The following is a 22,607-nucleotide window of genomic DNA, read 5'->3' as shown; positions in this document are numbered from 1 at the left end:
TACATGTTTTACTAACATTGATCGACATCAGATTTTAATTAATTTCTCGCTGATTTTATTACTTTTGGCTCTGTTCACACCTGCCCATACCGTCCACATAGGTCTGCTCTGCCACAGTAGCAGAACTGCAGAATTGACGCACTACCAGATCCATCACAGCTGACAGAGGTACCGCCCAATGCACCCATTATCTTAGGCTGTGTGCACACAATCACATATCATTATGGCGTCCTTTTTTTCATTTTCCATTGAGCCATGTGTCTGGTTCGTGAACAAGTAGGGCATGCTCTACTTTTTACGGATCACAGACAACTCTTGGCTGTGATTCTCTGTAGTGTGAATAGAGCCTTAAAGGGGTGTCTCATCTCAAGGACCCTATCTATACTGGTAGCTTATGTAAATTGAAGACTTTCCCTAAATATATTGCTTTAAAAATTCTGCTTTGTTCTCCTCCTTTGTGACCTTATTCCTCCCATTGTTTACACAGCGTTGCTATAACCACGGACCTATAGGACAAGTGATGTTGCTTGCAGGACAATCAGTTAATTGCACTTTTGCTGATAAAGTTCTGTTATCTCTCTATGTAAGCACACATATAACATTGAGTCCATTCTGTACAAGCATCTGCATATTGTCTGATCTGCATAAATGTTCTGTGTCTCATTCAGCCAGAGGGAGGAGAGGGGAGAGAAATACAGGAAGTGATAAGAAGACACTGCAGGCAAAGCTGCTGAAACACTTATATTGGAAAACTCCTTTAAAGGTGTTAGAAATTTAGGGGTGACTGGGTGTAAAAGAAAAAAGTCATACTCCACTATCCTTGTGCTCTTGCCTGCTGTGTCAGGACAGAGGTGGAGAGATTCACACGGTGGCTGAGACCAGTCAGTGGCCTCAACATTCGGAGTTGAGGGTCCGGTGGCATCACTCAGATATGTCCCCTGTTTCTTATCAGTGACTGCTGAGGCCTTTCATTGGTCACAACCACCATGTGAGCCTCTCAACAATTGCTGCCTTAAGCCATGTTTCCAAGTAGCCAGTTAAAGGGGTTCCCCGGCTCTATTTTGAATTTTCAATACTGATCCACATGATAGGTCATTAGGATGTGATTTGTTGGGGTCTGACACTCGGACTCCACACAGATCATCTGTTCTAGCGGCCTCTGTGGACATGGAGCATGTGTGGCGCTGCTCCTATTCAGCAATAGACGTGTATAGAGTTGGTGCCAGTGAACTTCTGCGCTGCTCTTATTACTTGTATCGGAGTAGTGCTGCACGCACCACCCATCCATTAGCAGCTTCTGATTTCTGATGGGTCCAGGTGTCGGACCCCACAGATCATATACCTATCCTGTAGATAGGACATCAGTATGAACATTTCATTTCATAGATCCCAACCTTCCCGCGGGACAGTCCCAATTTCAAACTGCTATCCCACAGTCCCACACGGCTTACCGCATGTCCCGCTATGCCCCTGAAGTGTTTTGCTTATTAACAAACTTTCCCCCGATCACCATCCACCCTTATAACAGTTAAAAGGTTGTAACTGGGATAAGAGCAGGTGGTGATCGGGGGAAAGTTTGACTACTGTACTCAGAAGGACCTGTGTGACATCAGACAGTCACGTGACTAGGTAGATGTGTCTTTGTATCCCGTGCAGTGCAGGAAAAGATGGAGAGATGTGTGGTCTAAGGTACTGGGGGGGGATGTGAGATGCAGGGTGGACTTTGTGTGGGGTGAGATGTGGGATGCAGGATGGACTGTGTGTGGGGGGGTGCAGGGTGGACTGTGTGTGGGGTGCAGGGTGGACTGTGTGTGTGGGGAGATGTGGGGTGCAGGGTGGACTGTGTGTGGGGGGAGATGTGGGGTGCAAGGTCGACTATGTGTTTGTGGGAGATGTGGGGTGGACTGTGTGTGTGGGGTGCAGAGTGGACTGTGTGTGGGGGGAGATATGGTTTGCAAGGTGGACTGTGTGTGTGTGGGAGATGTGGGGTGGACAGTGTGTGGCGGAAGATGTGGGGTGCAGGGTGTACTGTGGGGGGATGTGGGGTGCAAGGTTGACTCAGGTTAGGGGGGAGAGATGTGGGGTGCAGGGTGTACCGTGGGGGGAGAGGTGTTGGGTGCATGGGTGTACTGGGGGGGTGTGAAATGTGGAGTGCATGGGTGTACAATGGGGGGAGAGATGTGGGGTGCAGTGTGTACTGTGTGTGGGGGAGATGTGGGGTCCATGGGTGTACTGTAGGGTGCTTGGGTGTACTGTGATGGGAGAGATGAGGGGTGCCGGGTGTACCCAACGAGAAATGCTTCTTCTCTCTGCTGAATCCATTCCAGACTTTGGCTTAAAAAACCGCAGCAAAATCCTCGACAAAAAAATGCAGCTTGTGTGGCCTCAGGCTTTACTGTCCCTTTAAGAATATGTTCTCTAATCAAAAACAATCCCATTAAATCCCCCGGACTGGACTCCCACGAGAAATCGGAAATCATTCTAACATCTGCAGATGGAGGGTCTGGGAGCTATTCCTGGAGGATAAAATACCCCGCGCAGATTTCCATTAATGTGATCTGTTTCCTGAGCATTGCATGGTTGAGCGCCAACCCCTACACCGATTATTAGGGGTTAAAATGCCTCCATGCTTTTGTAGCAATCAGTAATAACTAACAAGTGCCAGTGACCCCATGACAACACTTCCTGTTTCTGCTCTGCTGTTTCATTGTTGTCATGAGGATATTGCCTGGATCCAAATCCCCATCAAGATCCACATATAGGAGTGTGAATGCCAGCATATTTATTCTACATTATGACATTGGCTGCGACTCCTGTCGTGCTACCAAGGATCGTCATGTTGTGACTCCTTCACCATTCTGGTTAAACAGAGGATGCTGCAACTGCGACGTCTCATCACAAAAAGACTGAACATTGTTGGTTTGTTTGCGACTGGAAGTTGCAGCATCCTCGTGCTCGCAGTGGAGCTCCATTCATTTACATTGTCACAGAGAGACACGACTATCTGTGGAGTCACAGCTAAGTGGCCTACAGCTGCAGCCTTATGTGCATGTGTGGTAGATGTCAGTGTGGTGGTTGTGGGGTGCGACATCACTGAATCATCAGGACAAGAAGTGTTCTCATAGGGACGAAAATATCACAGTTTTCATAACTGCCATCCCAGAAAGTAACAACCGGACCCCACAAAAGTACCAGAAAGTGGTCGGCCAAACCAGACCTCCCCTTTAAGGAGGGTTTTGAAAGTTCAGCCCCACAATATCAGTTTGACTGGCGAGTCTTCCCTGTCTGGAGATCTTTAAGTACACTCTGTTCATACACCTCTGTTCCCTGGCGGACGCCTCCAAGTCTCTGCGGCAGTGAAGGCCGGTGGGTGGTGTCATGGCTCCGATCCACATAACCACACTTGCCAGCACTTCAGACTGAGTCACATAGTAAGGAGCTAAGTGAAAAATCTGAATTCACAGCCCGCACATCCGGCCCCGGCAGTAGTCGCCTCCACACTGTGGCATTCTGGTCATTTGTAACCAAAATCTTCTTCATAGCTGTAAATGATAAAATTCTGCCCCTACCAGGTGTATGCAGGAGCTCCCCCTAGTGGGCAGTGCAGGTAGACCAGAATTATATCATATAACTCTGGATTTGGAATGTAAAACAAAAGAGTTGTGAAGATGCATCATGCAGGCAGCATATAATACAGGTCTAAAATAATATTAAAGGGGTGTTCTGAGAGAGTAAAATTAATGACCTATCCTAAGGTGGGGGTCTGACACCCAGGACCCCCACCGATCAGCTTGTTGAAGTGACTGCAGTGTTCAAGCCAGAGCTGCAGCCTCTTCACTGGATACTGAACACAGCGCCGTACATTGTATAGTGGCTGCGCCTGGTATTGCAGCTCAGTCCTATTCAAATAAAAGGGGACAGATATGTAATAAATGGGCTATTAATGTCACCGAGCTGTACAGTGGAAATGGCGCTTGCTCCAGCTGATTTGTGAGGATCCTGAGTATTGGAAGTGCTACTGGACGTGTACCGATCAAATATTTATGACCTAACCTAAGCCGCCATGTCAGACCTGCTGCAGTGCAGTCTCTAGAACAATCCTTTGTTTGTGATGGAAACATTATAAGACTATGCACAGTGTAGCAAAAAGTAACATTTCCAGTGTTCTCTAGACCGCAGAATGGCTCCTTTGTCACTAGTGTGCTAAGTCAGGCCCTGTTCACACCTGTCTAACTGGGAACAGTGCAGATTTCAGGAAATGCATGGCAAATCTGATGTATATAACAATAAAATTTCTGCAGCCCGGTTCATTTCCAGCTGACAACCTGCAGACCTATAGCAAACCCGTGCCAGCCGCCATTCCAGCACTTCCAGTAGGAGGAGCCGTTGTGATGCCCCATTCCAGAGAGAAGCAGGAGGGGTCTATGGGGAATCTGCCTGCAAACCCTCCAAATAGTAGACTTACATTATAGGCTGAGCACACAAAGACAGCTGTCAATCGCTGATCGGCCCGCCCACTGGACTCCTGAGCATAGAAAGAACACGGTATGTAACAAATCTACTGAGATGACATAACTCTATGGCCTGCTGCCCACCATGTACAATCTCACAGGTTCCCTTTAATATCTCCATTGTGATTTAGCAGATTCTTCCCATGAGACAAGCTCAGGGGTATCCATGTTCACATTAGGTCCCTGCGTAAGACCTGGCCGTCTATAACCCCCTTGTCTATACTGCCCCAGGTCTCTAAGGTGACCTGTAATACCCTTAGGTTGCTCTATAGGGGGCCTGTTATTCCTTTGTGATATTTCCATGGGATTATCAGAGTACAAATGTGACTTGTGTTCTATGTATTCCGTATGTCACGGGGGATTATCTGCGTACCAGTGTGACTTGTGTTCTATATATCCCGTATGGTACGGGCGGTGGTTTACTTTCATTGTGTTAGTGGGAGAACTGGGAAGAGTTCCAGCGTTACCTTAGATCCACCCTGTTCTCTTCACCTTCATAACACAACATTATGTCTTTATTATATCTCTTTATAGAAATGTTGGGCCACCACCAGTATGGATGATTTTACAATCCTACTGCTTTCCTAGAGATATGAACGGCCAGAAGATCTGCCAATCAGGATACTGGATGGCTGGATGGCAACACCAGCGAGTCAGGGGCTTATGTGGAACCCTATTGGATGTAGTTCAGCTTTTCCAGATACTGATAAAACTAAGGCACTGCACTGAAGGGCTTAACTCATACAGTAGATTAGGGCTGAGACCCCACATTGTGGAAATGCAGCTTTTTTGTTGCTGATTTAGCTGTGTTTTTTTTTGTTTTGTTTTTTTAGCCAAAGCATGGCGTCAAAAGGAATGGGAAATATCTAGTAAACTCTTATTCTCTTACCTTCTGCTTAATCCACTCCTGACTTTGGCTAAAAAAAACCGCTACAAAATCTGTATATCAGATATTGTCTAGTGTCTTTGCTTGGCATTGCAGCTCAGCCCCATTCATTTTCTAAGGGTGTGCGGCTGCTGTGCCATGGCCAGTCCAAACATTGATCAGTGGGGGTCTTCGAGATATAGGACCACCACCAATCTCATACTGATGACCTAGGTAAAGGACATAAGTGTGTACGTCCTGAATAAAAACCTTTAAAGGTCTTTTCTCACTAACACGACACCCCCCAGATATCGTACCATAGGGTACAATATCAGTGTCTGACCACTGGGACATGATCATTTGAACGAGGGTCTTGAGTCCCCTGTGTGAATGGAATGATAGTGTGCAGTGAGACCAAAACTCCATTCACTTCTACAGGACTGACAGAGATGGTAAAGTACATAGAAGTGAATGGACTGATTGTCACATAGGTTCAATATGGCTTCATTCACACAGGACACTCCATGTTCTCTTGATCACGGTCAGTCCCAGTAGTCTACTGCCTACCAATCATACACATATGTTGTATCCTGTGGGTAGGGGATCAATATGGCGGCATATGGAGTTTTTCTAGCAATAGCCACGCCATTTGCCGCCATATAGTAACCTTTATGTATGGCGCCATAACTTCCCTAGAAATAAAGTGATCTCTGTCACATGGTATCTGGAGAACTATGGTGCATGGTTTGCAAAATTCAGTATGAATGGTGTCTCCTAGACGTATTATAGAACCATATATTTATTGATTATAGTGTTGAATACCACCCTAGACCCAGCGGCCACTGGTGTAATGTCTATGACTACCTTCAGTCCTCCACTATACGACTGTACAGTGATGGAGGATGTGCTGTATATACCGTCAGACAGGGCAGCCATGTTTTTACAGGTGTGAACTAAGTAAGATTCTTGGTTTATGGCCTTCTGCTTGCTACAATATATACTTCTTATTTACTGGCATCTCGTCCTCTGCAGATTGTTGCCTCTCCTGTAATCTGCAGAACATCTCTCCAGCCTATGTGTGAGTTTGTCACCGTTCTGTATAGCAGAGTCCAGACAGCGGGGAGCCGTAACATGACTGCTTCTGTCTCCTGCTCCCCTGTCATATTTCAAGCAGGCTGAGAGTCGTCATATTACAACCCAGAGACTGAGCCAGGGGAGGGGGAATATTGGCGGGGGAGGGGAATGTGGTTGGGCATTTCATGCAAGATCCAAATCTTTGGAATTAAGTTTAAGAAAGTTATAAAGAAAAAAAAAATCTTCCTCATAATGTACCCGTGCACCCTTCCCCAATGTGGGACTGCATGGCTATTAGAGCTGGATATTAGAAGTGACAGGGGAGTACGGTATATTCTTTCTCACCCTGCTTTCCTAGATACAGATATAGTTAAATGGCTTATATAGACTTCCGCCAGCTGTTGGTTTTGCACTCGGGCACCGATGTCCTTGTCTCCTGTGTTATCAGTGACAGGTCTGCAGAGATATCAGGCTCATAATACATGTAACAGGTGTGTGAGACCCCTCCCACCAAGCACAGGTAGCCAGGAAGTCCAGGGGTGGGGGGTACGATGTGCCAATGATGTGCTATAGGGGATATGTGTGATGACAGCGAATGTTTATGTAACAGAACACGTCACCAGCTTAGGACTACAAGGGAAAATAGAAACAGAGTGTCAACATGACCTTAGCTGGAAACATATTGTAGAGAAAACAATGTCAACAAGGCAGGAAGATGTGAAGAGGTAGAGCGTACCTCACTGAACCTGGTGTATCTAAGCTCTTCATAAGTGTAAACTTCCATATGTTGTACTGCTTGTCGAGCTGATGTGAGTGCAGCTCTGGGGTATAATACAGGATGTAACTCAGGATCAGTACAGGATAAGTAATGTAATGTATGTACACAGTGACTGCACCAGCAGAATAGTGAGTGCAGCTCTGGAGTATAATACAGGATGTAACTCAGGATCAGTACAGGATAAGTAATGTAATGTATGTACACAATGACTGCACCAGCAGAATAGTGAGTGCAGCTCTGGAGTATAATACAGGATGTAACCCAGGATGGATTCTGGAATACTACATCATAATATGAGGGGTTAATTGATATAATGATATTTAGATGATATTTTCTTTTTGCAACTCTTGGATCTATGGCAGGAGAAGGGTTAAGATAATCTGAGTAGTCTGAGAGTTTTATTTTTTATACTGAGTCCTTTGGGCCTTTCATTCCCTGAAATCCTGTGATATTAATAGACAAGTGCCGGAGAAAGGTCAGTGCATCCAGTGTGTCTCCATATAAAATCTGTAGACAATGCCATGTGTTATTTTCGGCCGGGTATACGGGTATGTGTGCCGTACACTCAGTTGTGCTCTCATCTGTGAGCCATCAAATACAAATGAAGTGTCGTCCCTGCCAGGTAACTATCAAGATGTCGTCCACAGAAGCCGGAGATGAGTAGGCGAGAGGCGCATAAATGTAAACATATGGTTAAGGTAATAGAGGACAGAACCAAGGCTGCGTCTTATACATAAGGCAGCACAAGGGCCCCATACACTTGTATACACCAAATGGCCAAGCACTGAACATACTTAATGGGGACAGGAAAGACTCCAAACATAAAGACCAAATGTAGGGGTCAGGACAGGGGCTTAGTAATACAATGGAAGAACTCTTAAAGGGACAGCAAGGCTAGGGTTACAAGATGCCTTGATCTGATTGGGTTACTGCTCAGCCGCCTCAGGGCAGCTCACGATCCTGTCACGTGGCGACACTTCCTGGCCAACAGATTGCAGTTTAGCTCTGTGATGATACTTGGTTACATTGTAGGCCTAGACCAGGGGTCAGCAACCTTCGGCTCTCCAGCTGCTGTGAAACTACAACTCCCAACATTCTCCACTCACTTCTATGGGAGGTCCAAGAACAGCAGAGCAAGTATGCATGCTGGGAGTTGTAGTTTTACAACAGCTGGAGTGCCAAAGGTTGCCTACCCATGCCCTGGATGCAACAAATCTGTAACAAAATTATCACATGTATGATATGCCAATCTGGCCTCATACTTCACCCCTACCATTTGATTCATGATGACATGCTGCAGTTTGTATACTATTAAGGCTTGGTTCACAAAGAGGAATTTGCAGCTGATTTTCAGGTGGATTCTGCCTCAAATCAGCCCGAAATTCCAGACAGAATGAGCCTGCTTATAATGGGAGTCAGTGACGGGCATATATTTTTTTTAAAGGACACTAAAAAATGAAGCATCTTTCTCGATATTCAGGTGGATTTCACAGCTGATTCAGCCCCAGAACCTGCGTCGTCTGACTAATAAGCCATATTGTATCTCAGGCAGTCAGCGAGTAAATCGGCAGCGGAGAGTACCAAGCATAACCTACCTGCCATGACAACCACATGCATGCTTAGCTGATAAGCGGTGGTCAGACACCTGGCACTGCTCATCTCTTGTGAGTCTATGCCCCCATGTATATTACTAGCCAGCGTTACAGCTAAAGTATATAGTAATACCTGTATACACTGCAGTGTATGAGATCCAAGACAAGCCCTCGAAAGGTGTTTATTAGTCTGCGCTGATAAAATATAAACCAACATGCAGAGCATTGACGTCTAGGAAAATAAACATTAGAAAGTGGGAGGCGGGGCTTAAATCAGTGACAACCGCTGGGAATATTTGTCATTGTTACATGGACATCACTGGTAGATGCAGTGTAAATACAGCATCGCTCTGCAAAGCATCATGGTCTAAATCTCCAGGACAGTGAAGAGGGTTACAGGTTAACATGTGACAGTTATGTGTTGTAAGCCGATGGCTGTCAGGTAATGGAGGGGGTGTACATCTCAGCCAGACTACTCAGGTGGGTGAGATGAGAAAACTCCAGGAATGTTTGTTCTCAGCAGACAACTTTCATCTGATGAGCATTTTGGTAAATGCTCAGTACTGGGCAGGATTTTTAGGAATGACAGGTAGGATTGGTAGTGGGACCTGTCATTCCACCCCCCTCCAGTCCACACTTTGGGGATGTTCCGGCAGCGACTCAGCTGCAAAGAGTCTCCTCATCAAGGAGGCTTAAGAAGTTGCTCCAGCAGCAACACTTCGGCAGAGTTTGGCTGGAGAGCTGATAGAGAGGTCATATTTTTGGAGCTGTGTCCTGAATGATTCTACTGGCTTTTGGATTTCTGTTATCCTAGGTGAGATAACCTATTCTATGTTTAGTTAGAGCCTAGCCGGGCAGGGATTTATTTTTGTATTGTTTCCTTTTGTTGCTGCACTACCTTTTTGAGTGAAAAGAAACTCTACCTTTGTTTTTGGACTAAAGAATCTGGACTTTTGTATCTATGCCACCCCACCTAGAAACCCCAGACCCTGACAGTGTGTACAGTAGGGGCATCTGTGAATTTATTTGCACTGTGTTTTAAAGGAGCACTCCATATAGAACTACTACTATGTTATGCATAGTCCAGGGCTGGAGGGGGCGGAGGCTGACAGGGATTCTCTCTCTGCTGTTCTTTGAATCTATGTGTCACGCTTCACCCCAACAGCCCTGCAGTTTTGCACAGGGTACTACTATAAATTCTCTGTGTATCCAGGAGGCCATTTTTAATATCTCTGCTAGCTGTCAGTGAATGGGGGGGGGGGGGGAGGTATCCAACCAGAGGCTAATAAAAAAAATCCATAAAACCTGGAGCTGCAGGTGCGTTGTTTTACTGCGTGACGTCCAGGCTGGGCTGCTGTGCTTAGATCAGACAGGATTGTCTACACTGGGGGGATTCGCTAGCACTGGCGTTCTCAATGAAGTCCCCGCCTGCCGCATGCTGAATTATTAAAGGTAGTGTCATATCAGTCCAGCCCCCTCAGATAGATAGGCTAGGTTATTATACTATGGGCTCTTTGAGACAAGAAGGCATTGTCGTTTAACTCTTTGGAGCAATGGCCATGCTTTCATTGCTCCAAAGTGCTCAGTTACATATTGAATAATAAACAGTGATATCTCAGCAATGGGGAAAGGACCCCATGATTCAGGTGAGCCTAAGCTATCTATGTGCGGAGCTCGGGTGATAGGCTGGCTTCTGGTGACACACTCCCCTTAGTAATTGAGGAGCAGTCCTTGGTACCAGCATTGATATCTGTTCCAGTCTGGAGCTGGCGTATACATCAGGTATATCTCACAGCAGCTATTTGGTGTAAATTATAGCACATTTGTCAGGCCGAGCCATCTCCACCACACTTTTGCCTCTAGGGCTCCTGCTTTACACACATCTACCATTCACTGACAGCAAGCAGACATGGTAATAATGGTAATGAATAGAAGCAAAGGATATTAGAAGAGTAGGACACCACATTACAGAGAGATTAATACAAGCTTTGGTTATCTGCATGCCCCTTTTAAAGGGGAGGTTGGGCAATGTGTTAGAATATTGCTAGGACAAGCCAGCGCTTTATGACTGGTGGGGGTCTGTCATCTAGGACCACCACCCATCCTGAGAATAGTTCACACTGTGACCCTTCACTGTAACCAGCTTATACTGGTCTGTGCTGTTCTTACACAGAGGGCGAGAGGCACCATGGTAAAAGCGAAGAGGAAATGAGTAGGGGTCCCAGAAGCATGACCCCCACTGGTGATAATTTGAGGACATATCCTAGTGATACACATACGGGTGACGACCGCATATTAATATATACATAAGAACAAAACGGATCTACGGACCTTGATGATGAACACCTAAACTTATGCGTAACTAGTTCTTTATTCCCCTACGCTATGCTATTCATGTTATGCTGTAGCAGAACTACAACTCCCAGCATGACCAGCCAGCCAAACACCAAAGAAACCAGTTAGGAGTTGTATGGCCATAATATTGGGTGAACCAGGCTTTCCATTTACGTCACCAGCCGGCTGATAGTTATGGCGATTTGAAAGTACATGGCCCCCATATTGTCTCCGACCTACACTATGTGTATAGCAGGTAATGCACTATATACAGCCCCAGGTACATAGTCATTTATATATACACAATCAGTTGCACCCCGGGTCCATAGACTGTACTGCATGGGCGTGCATCTATATACTGTTAGCTGTAGGATATTATGTACTATATAGTACCTCATACAAGCACATGCTAATATAAAGACCCCCCACCCCCCAGTAAGAACAAGACACTCACAGCTGTACAGCTGCTCCCTACCTTCCTGCAGTTGCGGATCCTGATGTAGCTGTTCACACCAGTATTTTCTATCTTACAGACAGGGGATAGGTAGAGCGTGCAGATGTGACCCCAGTGCTAAGAAGTCTGAGCAGTCCCTGGAACACATGGGAAGCTTTGGGGAGGGGCTTACAAGGGGCTACGTGAGAATAAAGCTCCAGACAGAACTGGATGAGTCGCAGGACAAAACACTCATAAAATCCTCCAAAATTATGGAACCACATCCCAGTATTGGATATTGTACCTTGCACTGCTCCCCATACTACATTTATACTGTACCCTATACATCGCACATGAAATACCTGACATAAAGCACTGACCATGGTGTTAGGCGATGGCTCCAGATGTGACCAGTCCTCTGTCCGGCTCCAAGTAATAAGGCACAGTCCACACTGAGCTGCACTTATAGATTTGGGCACCGCTGATACCAATGATGTCATTACAGTGACATGGTGGAAGAGGCCGACCGTGGACATCCCGCTGTAGGTTACCATAAGAAAAGCCCACAAAATCCTGCTTCTTTGTTCTTTCTAATTTAACTCTTTACAAAGAGTGAGGGCGCCGCCTCCGCACGTGGCAGAAGTGTTACAGGTGTGGCTACAATATTAATCTTAAAGGATCGGGCAGAAAACCACAAAATCTTGTCCGCGAATGAGGCCACACTTTGCGAATAGCTGTGTCTTTTTTTCAGACCACGTTGCAGTTTTTGTAAGTCACAATCAGGTGGATTTATGAGAAGGGAGACATGGAAGCACTTCCTTTAGACTAGGTTCACACCTGCGTCTGTATTAGTTCAGGGTTTCCATCCCTATTACAAAAATGCGGAGAGAAAAATCCTTCAAGCGTTTTTCAGACAAATTTCCAGCGGACTCTATTATAGTCTATGGGGTCCGCGGGTCACCACTTTTTAAGCGGAGTGGATTTTTGTTTTTTTTGCAGATCCAAAGAATAGAAACCCAAACGCAGGAGTGAACCTGGTGTCAGATCCTCCTTCAAGCCCAAAAAATGCAGCAAAATCGACAACAACACCAAACCCCCCCTCCCCCCCTGCTTTTCTACAACGTGTGGCCTCAGCCCTAGTCACGGTAATGTCTGTATAGGGTAGCCAAGACCGATACACCCCGGCCCTATTGTGGGTGCTAGTAACCTGGGAATATCAGGAATAATCTACAAAGATGACTTTGCTTGAGTTTTGTCACCCAGCTCTCCTAGACTCTACATGGGATCTATAGTTGTGCAGTGATATATTCTCCTATAGGAGATTACAGTCATTTTTATTTGTAGGTTGTGATCAGACTCAGCTGCAGTACCAGACACATCCTGTGAAGAAGAGTGGCGCTGTTTCTGGGAGATAGTAGTCGGTAGTCTTTGATCGTGTCATACAACCCCTCTGACTACATTCTCTTTACCTCTGAGGTATTTATTATGAGTCACTACTCCGACTCACCTAACCTGTTCTAGACCCTGGGACTAAGCATATAGACAGCAGGCGTTGTCCTTGTCATATGACAGCTCATATAGCAGAGCTGACTGTGTGGTGGGGGGTGTGAAGAGTGAGGATACATATTTTTACCTGCTACCTCCCACACCACCGGGGGGCACTCTAAACACTTTCAGGATATACTGTATATTATGGGGAAATGCTGTAGTCATGTGATTGACAGTAAATGAGTTTTTCATGACCATGTGTCCACTAGGGGGCTGTTTCCTTACAGGATGAGATGTCTTCCTGCCCCTTCTGTTGATACAGCTGTATGGGACCTGCGAGTTGCTCTGTAAGCCTATAGGCAAGATTTGGTAGGGCCAGTTTATCCACTTTTTCCTTATCTGCCCTTCACATCAGAGACAGTACCGAAAGGTGAACGCTAAAGATGTATCTGGAGGCCATTTTGGAGGGGGAGGGTGAGAAGGGAAGTATTTGACAGAAACTGTCTAGCAGTCAGGGTACCGTGCCAGGTGTGCCCAGATACACCCTAATACACTGGAATGCATTAATAGTCTGGGAGGGGCCCTGCGAAAGTGGGGCAAAGGTAATGAAATTTTATATACATATGAATATATACGTATATATACTAGCCTCTGCCCGCGACTTTGTCTGCGGGTTGTTGGAGTGGATGATCCACCTATATTCAGCAAATTGCTGCCGTCGATGGTTTGCCTGCTCCGGCATTTCGGCAGCTCTAAAGCTGTCCTGCTGCTTAACTTGTTCCTCGCACCGTGCCTGTGATTGTTCCGGCATGTCAGTAGCTCGCTGGGACGCCATATAATGGTAATGATGATCCACCTGCTCCGGTGTTTCGACAGCTCTCAGGCAGGCCTGTTGCTGAATTTGTTCCTTGTGCTGTGCCCATGATTGTTCCGGCATCTCTGCAGCTCGCTAGGAAGCCATATAATGAGCAGTTGTTGGCGTTGATGATCTGCCTGCTCCGGCGTTTCATCAACTCTCAAGCTGACCTGCCGGTGAACTCGTTCCTGGTGCTGTGCCCGTGATTGTTGCAGCATCTCAGCAGTTCGCTGGGACACCATGTAATCAGAGTGTTGTTGGCGTTGATGATCCACATGCTTCGGCGATTCGGCAACTTTCAAGCTGGCCTGCCGCTGAACTCATTCCTCGTTCTGTGCCCGTGATTGTTGCGGCATCTCAGCGTTGGCGTTGGTGCTCCACCTGCTCCGACGTTTTGGCAGCTCTCAAGTTGGCCTGGCACTGAAGCTGTTCTTCGCACCGTGCCTGTAATTGTTACGGCATCTCAGCAGCTTGCCATATAATGCATGAACTGCCATCTGTACAGTCTCCCTCCTCTCCTTCTGTCTCTACCCCCCTTCCCTCATAGATTGTAAGCCCTCGTGGGCAGGGCCCTCTACCCCACTGTGCCAGTCGATCACTGTCAGTATTATATCTACCTGTATATTTTGTGTACTGTATGTATCCCCCAAATGTAAAGCACCATGGAAATAATGGTGCTATATAAATAAATAATAATAAATAATGTGTTGTTGGCATCAATGATCCACCTCAGCTCTGCTTGAGGAGAACTCTGTTGACTTCTGGTTCCTTCATAGCTCTCATTGTTTGCGACAAATTAGATTTTCTTTTTCCAGGTATGTTTAAAATTGACAAACTGCCGATTTGGATTAAAGGTGTTTGCACATGTCAGTTTGTCTGCACTGCCTGGAGCAGATCAGATAATATGAAAATGTATGTACACAAACCACTGAGGGATAACAGCCCTGGGACCTGAGATAAGGCTGCTGCAGGAACAGTGTAATATAGTATGTGAACATCAATTCATAACAGTCGTGAAGCCATGTCATTTACCGGGATAAAAAGAAGCCTATATTTTAATCGGGGTTACAATCTATCTATGTGCCAAATTTCATTCAAATCTGTTCAGCCATTTTTGCGTGATTGAGTTAATATTATTAGTGGGGTAGGATATATATATATATATATATATATATATATATATATATATATATATATATATATATATATATATATATATATATATTAGTTCTGCCACATCTTGCCAGCGCTCCTGCCACCTGAGGTGTCTCCTAGCACACTCTGACAACCTGCCCAGTGTCATGTCTGTGAATACAGAAGACAGATCTGACAACAATCTACAAATATTTGTGTGTGTGGTTGGTTGTTGGGCTGGGGTCCACATTATTCCATTACTACACACGTGTATATGATATTGTGGTCCTACGGTATAGGATATTATAGCATATTATGGTCTATATGATCCAGTGACGCTCAGTGCTCGGGGCTCCCCGCAGATTTTGGCGCCACCTCCTGTAGTTCTTCTGCTTCCCATTTATAGTCTTGGCATCAGAGTAAGGAAATGTGAAACAATGCAGATGAACTCAGGTGTCCTCAGAGTGGTCACACAGCCCCAGCTGAGTATACAGCATTGTATATCCTGTAAGTCTATAGGGGTCCTCTGTATACAGCTCCATTGTACACTACTCAGACAAGAAATCCACCTGTATAATATTGTGTGCTTTTTTTTTTTTTTATAAATGCAGATTGTGAGTTCCATATAGGGCTCACAATCTACATTTTACTCTATCAATATGTCTGGGAGGAAATCCACGCAAACACAGGGAGAACATACAAACCCCTTGCAGATCTTGTCCTTGGCAGGATTTGGACCCAGAACTCCAGCACTGAAAGGCTAACCACTGAGCCACCGTGTTGCCCCTTATGTCCTTCTTTCTGACCCATCAGATATCTCCAGAGTCCTGTGATATCTGGAGACATCAGCATCAGATCACAGAGGTGGACAGAGGTCAGCATGGACACTGACCAATATGTGACTACACCATGTATAAAAGCTGTGAGTCCTGTGTGTACTGACACCTTATATCATAGTCAGCAGAGGACAGGGATCAGCATCGACACTCTGACCAGTCTGTGACTACCCCATATACACAAACTGTGATGTCCTATGTGTACTGACACCTTATATCATAGTCAGCAGGGGTAAGCATAGATGCTCTGACCTCTCTGTGACTACCCCATATATGTCCTGTGTGTACTGACGCCTTATATCATAGTCAGCAGGCACTTTTTCAGCAGCTTGCTCTACAGCAATTCTTTTGTGGAATCGGACCAGACACTAGCCTTCTCTCTGTACACCTCACTGAGCCTTGGACGCCCATGACCCTGTTGCCAGTTCACCAGTTGTCCTTCTTTGGAGCATTCTTGGTTCATACTAACTGCAAAACGGGAACACTACACAAGACAGACCGTACATCTTGACATTCCTCTAAATTGATTCTTGCCCATCAGATCTTGTATATCCTCCTCATTACACATATTTACAGTCATGTTACAGTAAATGTTGGCACACCTGAAAGTTTCCCAGAAAATGAAGTATTTCTCCCAGAAAATTATTGCAGTTACACACATTTTGTTGTACACACAGTTTTATTTCCTTTGTGTGCACAGGAACAACACAAAAAAACAGAGAAAAAAAGGCAAATTCAATGTAGTAATTTCACACAAAAATGGTCTGGACAAAATTGTTGGCACTTTTTCAAACTGGAGGGGTAAATAACTTTCTTTCCAGCATGTAATGCTGGTTCAGACTTCCCTGTGGCAAGTAACAGGTGTGGGCTATATAGAAATCATACCTGAAACCAGATAAAAGCAGAGAAGTTGAATTGATCTTTGCGTTGTGTGTCTATGTCTGTCACATTATGGATAACAGCATGGAGAACAGAAAGAGGAGAAGAGAACTGTCTGAGGACCTGAGAAAGAAAATTGTGGGAAAATATTAACAACCTCAAGGTTACAAGTCCATCTCCAGAGACCTTGATGTTCCTTTGTCCAGAAGTTTACATCCCATGCCACTGTATTTAATCTCCCTGGATGTAGATGGCAGAGAAACATTAATGGAAGGTGACAAAGCAGGATAGTGTGGATAGTGGATAAGCAGCCCCAAATAAGTACCAAAGACATCCAAGCTGTCCTGTAGGCTCAGGGGGCATCATTGTCAGTCCCAACTATCTGGAGACCCACAAGGACCCCACTGCAAACACAGACAGAAAAATGTACTTGAGTAAGCCAAAATCCTTCTGGAAAACGTCTTATGCACAGAGGAAACCAAGATAGCACTGTTTGGTAAAGTCTATCATTCTACTGTTTACCAAGAACAGAATACAGAGGCCTACAAAGAGAAGACCACAAGACCAATCGTCACTTATGGAGGAGGGTCAGAGACGTTTTGTGGTTGTTTTGCTGCCTCTAGTACTGGGTACTTTGACTGTGTGCAAGGCATCATGTAGTCTGAAGATTTCCAAAGTATTTTGGGTCTCAGTACAGGGCCCAGTGTCAGAAAGCTGGGTTTGTGTCCTTGGTCTTTCAGGAGGACAATGAGTCCAAAAAGCCCCAAGAAATGGATGGAAACAAAACAATGAAGAGTTCGGATCTAAATCCCATTGAAATTATTTACTTTTTGGCTTTTTTTACTCTATCTGTTTATGTTGTTCCAATATACACAAAGCAAATAAACATGTTATTGCAATAATTTTCTGGAAGAAATACTTCATTTTCTGGAAATGTTTCAAGGGTGCCAACACTTACGGGTATGATGTAGCTCTAGGGGAGAGGAGAAAGGGTCATGTATATTATATATGCAGCCGCAGTGGTGATCCGTGTGTTATATACCGCCATGTCAGCCTTGGTGCCCACATTGTAGAGGAGCGGGGTCCAGTCATACCGAGTCATACTCTTCCATCAGGATGTTACCAGTATATTGTGCCTGGACTATGCCCTCTGCACACCATTATGGCATCCCATACCTCTCATGGACCCCAGTTTTATGTGATGGTCTCTAGTTTTCACCTAGATTTTCCTGTTTTCTGGTCTGTGGCATACATGGTTTGTATATACACGTTGCTCATAGACCACCTGAGATGTTGGAGTTTGTATACCCGAACTGAGCAGTTCTATCCTGAAGTGTGACATGTGATGACTACTTATAGTGTGGGACACAGTACACTATGTATTAGTAACTTGCTGCCATCTAGTGGTTTTTGTAAACAATGACAATTCTTCTGCTCAGTTCATGTCAGCATATGTGCGCACTACACATTGAAATCAATAGGTTAAAAGCCTCCCATTGATTTCAATGTGTAGCGCGCGTAAGACGGCACCCATTGAAGTCATTGGGATTCTGTTTTACAGCGCCCACTCTGACATGTGTTTATGTGTCAGAATGAGCAGCACGTTACTCCGTGGGAATGCAGACATAATCAGATAGGACTCTCATCGGTGCCCCCATTTATTAGTGCGGTACACTAGCCTCTGCCTGCGACTTTGTCTGCGTATTGTTGGCGTCAATGATCTGCCTATACTCAGCAAATTGCTGTCGTTGATGGTTTGCCTGTTCCAGCGTTTCTGCAACTCTCAAGCTGTCCTGCTGCTGAACTTGTTCCTCACGCCATGCCTCTGATTGTTCCGGCATCTCAGCAGCTGGCTGGGACGCCAATTAATGAGCGTGTTGATGGTCCGCCTGTTTCTGCGTTTTGGCAGCTGTCAAGCTGGCCTGCCGCTGAACTTGTTCCTTGTACCGTGCCTGTGATTGTTCCGGCATCTCAGCAGCTCGCTGGGACACCATATAATGCATGTGTTGTTGGCATCGATGATCCCCTGAGCTCCGCTTGAGAACTCTGTGACTTCTGGCTGCCTTCATAGCTCTCTTTGTTTTAGAATTTTGTGACAAATTAGATTTTCTTTTTCCTGGCATGTTTAAAAGTCACAAACTGCCAATTTGGATTAAAGGTGTTTTCCCATCCAGTTTGTCAGCACTGCCTGGAGCAGGTCAGATAATAATATTAGTAGGATTACTTATAGTCAGATAGAACTATCACCTGTGCTCCCTGTAGTAGTACAGAGCATTACTTATAGTCAGATAGGACTGTCACCGGTGCTCCTTGTAGTAGTACAGGACATTACTTATAGTCAGATAGGACTATCACCTGTGCTCCCTGTAGTAGTACAGAGCATTACTTATAGTCAGATAGGACTGTCACCGGTGCTCCTTGTAGTAGTACAGGACATTACTTATAGTCAGATGGGACTGTCACCGGTGCTCCGTGTAGTAGTACGGAGCATTACTTAAAGAGGACCTTTCATCAGATTGGGCACAGGCAGTTCTATATACTGCTGGAATGCTGACAGTGCGCTGAATTCAGTGCACTGTCGGCTTTTCCGATCTGTGCCCGGGGTAAAGCGCTATTGGTCCCGTTACCGTAGCGCTTTACAGTCAGAAGGGCGATTCTGACACTTAGCCAGGGACGCCCTTCTGCCCAGCAGCCCCTATCGCGCTGTACTGTGGAGCGGGGAGGAACGCCCCCTTCCCTCCTGATAATACTCGTCTATGTATGAGCACTGTGAGCAGAGGGAGGGGGCGTTCCTCCCTGCTCACACTGTACAGCGCGATAGGCGCTGCTGGGCAGAAGGGCGTCCCTGGCTAAGTGTCAGAAACGCCCTTCTGACTGTAAAGCCCTACAGTACCGGGACCGATAGCGCTTTACACCGGGCACAGATCGGGAAAGCCGATAGTGCGCTGAATTCAACGCTCTGTCAGCTTTCCAGCAGTATATAGAACTACATGTGCCCAATCTGATGAAAAGTCTTCTTTAAAATCAGATGGCACTGTCACCGGTGCTCCATGTAGTAGTACAGGGTATTACTTATAGTCAGATAGGACTCTCACCGATGCTCCGTGTAGTAGTACGGGCCATCACTCATAGTCATATAGGACAGGGGTCGGCAACCCCTGGCACGCGTGCCAAGACTGGCACGCGAGGCATATTTTGCTGGCACGGCAGCCAGCCTGCAACTTTCATACAAATTGAGAGAGAGAGAGCGTCCCTTCAGTGCTCTGCTATAGAGCTGAGGACAAGCCCCCTTCTCTCACTGCCCACCAATCAGAGGTGAGCCTCTCACTGCACGGGCTAAGGGCTCCCTGGACCTGCTGCTACATGTGAGGAGGAGCTCCTGCCGTCTGCAGCCTGAGGAGAGAGAGGAAGCTCCGGGAGCAAAGTGAAAGTAAAAACACCAGGTACGTGTGTTACTAACTATTCTCATTAATGTCAGGCATTTGGGGTTATTACTTTAGTGTTAGTAACCCCATGTGCCTCACATTAATAGCAGTTAACCCCATCATGTCCCTCACATTAACCCTGTGTGGCTCACATAAGGGTTACTGATGTGTGAGACATATGGGGGTACTAATAAAGGACCTATATAATGAAGATATTCACTTATTACCTCCATATGTCTCACATATCAGTGTCCCTTATGTAAAGCACACGGGGTTAATGTGAGGGACATGATGGGGTTAACTGCTATTAATATGAGGCACATTGAGTTAACCTGTAATGCACATGACCAGACTCTACAACTGTGGATAAAAGTACAGACCTATATATTTCAATTGACCCATATATACAGCCATTATTTTTGTGGCTGTGTATCTGGGCCAAATTGAAGAGCTGAAAACTATTGAGCAGGTCCTATATGTGTCTTATACATCCCCTATATCTGTCCTATACATCCCCTATATCTGTCCTATACATCCCCTATATCTGCCCTATACATCCCCTATATCTGTCCTATACGTACCCTATATCTGTCCTATACATCCCCTATATCTGTCTGCATTTGCAGCCCTGTCAATTCATTTTTAACATATAGGTCAGTGAAAACCACATCCATGCCATTTGTATGCAGGAGGTGTAAGGCTGAGGCCCCACATTGCAGAAATGCAGCATTTTTGTTGCAGATTTTCATGCGGTTTATTTCAACCAAAGCTAAAAATGGCTACAGAAGGAATGGGAAATATATAGGAAGCTTCTTATACGTTTCCCTTCTGCTTAATCTACTCCTAGCTCAGGCTCAGAAAAACGCAGCAAAATATGTAACAAAAAAAGCTGTGTTCCAACAACGTGGGGGCCTTAGGCTAAAGCCCCACGTTGCAGAAACAGCTTTTTTTTCGTTGCAGATTTTGCAGGGTTTTTTTTTTTAGCCGAAGCCAGGAGTAGATTGAGCAGGAGGGAGACATATAAGAAGCTTCCTATATATTTCCCATTCGTTTTCTAGCCATTCTTGGCTTTGACGTAAAAAAAAAAAACGCAGCTAAATCTGCAATAAAAAAGCTGCATTTTTGTAATGTGGGGCCTCAGCCTTAGTGGGATTCTATTAGGTGGTGACACTGTAACTAGATGCAATTATAGCCAAATCCAGTTCCTGGGCACCAGTGCGGCCACTTTGTTGAAAGTGTGACACCCATTAATTCCTGGCTGGGGTTTTGCTGTTACTGCACCGCCAGGAACTAAAAGTGACAAATTAATCTGCGTTTCACTTAGGGAGCGTTCACACTACCGTCTGTGTCCGTCAGACAATGTCCGCTGCTAATGTCTGTTCAAAATCTTGTGTGGACATTAGCATCGGACACTAGCTGTGTCCGTGACATTTTGCATTGATTTAAATGGACATCGGGTGCGTTCGTTTACTGTTCGTGGGTGTCCTTAAGTGTCCGTTCCCAAAGATGTCCGACTTTTCAAGCGGACAGAAAAACCTACATGTCGGGTTTTTCTGTCCGCTTGAAAAGTCGGACATCTTTGAGAACGGACAGTTAAGGACACCCACAGACAGTAAAAGAACGCACCCGATGTCCATTTAAATCAATGCAAAATGTCACGGACACAGCTAGTGTCCGATGCTAATGTCCGTGCAAGATTTTGAACGGACATTAGCAGCGGACACTAGCTGTCGGACACCGACGGTAGTGTGAACGCTCCCTTACAGAAAACTGAAGTTACTAACGGCCAAGGACTGGATGGAGCATACAGGTACATTGTGTGTCAGAGCTTTACAGGTGTGACCTTACTCTGCTCCCAGTCACATACATTACCACTAATTGTGGGTTACGCATGTACTTACATTGCTTCTAAAGGAAAAGCACATGTGTACCCAGGCAAATAGTGGTAAGCGCATGTGGCTGGGAGCGCAGTATGACAGCACCCCTATGTTGTGGTTTGTGCTATATGACTGTAGTGTAGGTGTCGTCAGCTTTACAATTATTGCTCGGCACTCCGAGGACTTCATCTTTGATTTTTTAATTTAAATCGGCACGCCGAACAAAAAAGGTTGCCTACCCCTGATATAGGTCCTTTATTAGTACCCCCATATGTCTCACACATCAGTAACCCTTATGTGAGCCACACAGGGTTAATGTGAGGGACATGATGGGGTTAACTGCTATTAATGTGAGGCACATGGGGTTACTAACACTAACGTAATAACCCCAAATGCCTGACATTAATGAGAATAGTTAGTAACACACGTACCTGGTGTTTTTACTTTCACTTTGCTCCCGGAGCTTCCTCTCTCTCCTCAGGCTGCAGACGGCAGGAGCTCCTCACATGTAGCAGCAGGTCCAGG

General features: G+C 45.6%; 1 protein-coding gene across 2 annotated transcripts in view; it reads right to left on the bottom strand.

The window, feature by feature from the left end:
- Positions 1 to 11,737, bottom strand: part of SLC38A5 (solute carrier family 38 member 5) — a 31,984-nt gene extending 20,247 nt beyond the window's left edge. Inside the window, exon 1 of one of the 2 annotated variants that reach the window (XM_075259731.1) lies at positions 11,630 to 11,737. The gene's annotated coding sequence lies outside the window, so the exon portion shown is untranslated. The remainder of the gene's footprint in view (positions 1 to 11,629) is intronic. The other variant, XM_075259732.1, reaches the window with a different exon arrangement.
- Positions 11,738 to 22,607: the final 10,870 nt, after the last annotated feature.

Source organism: Leptodactylus fuscus, chromosome 11 (assembly GCF_031893055.1).
Source record: "Leptodactylus fuscus isolate aLepFus1 chromosome 11, aLepFus1.hap2, whole genome shotgun sequence".
Lineage (NCBI taxonomy): Eukaryota > Metazoa > Chordata > Amphibia > Anura > Leptodactylidae > Leptodactylus > Leptodactylus fuscus.
The sequence above is the reverse complement of the archived record's forward strand: the minus strand, read 5'-3'. Positions and strand labels throughout refer to the sequence as shown.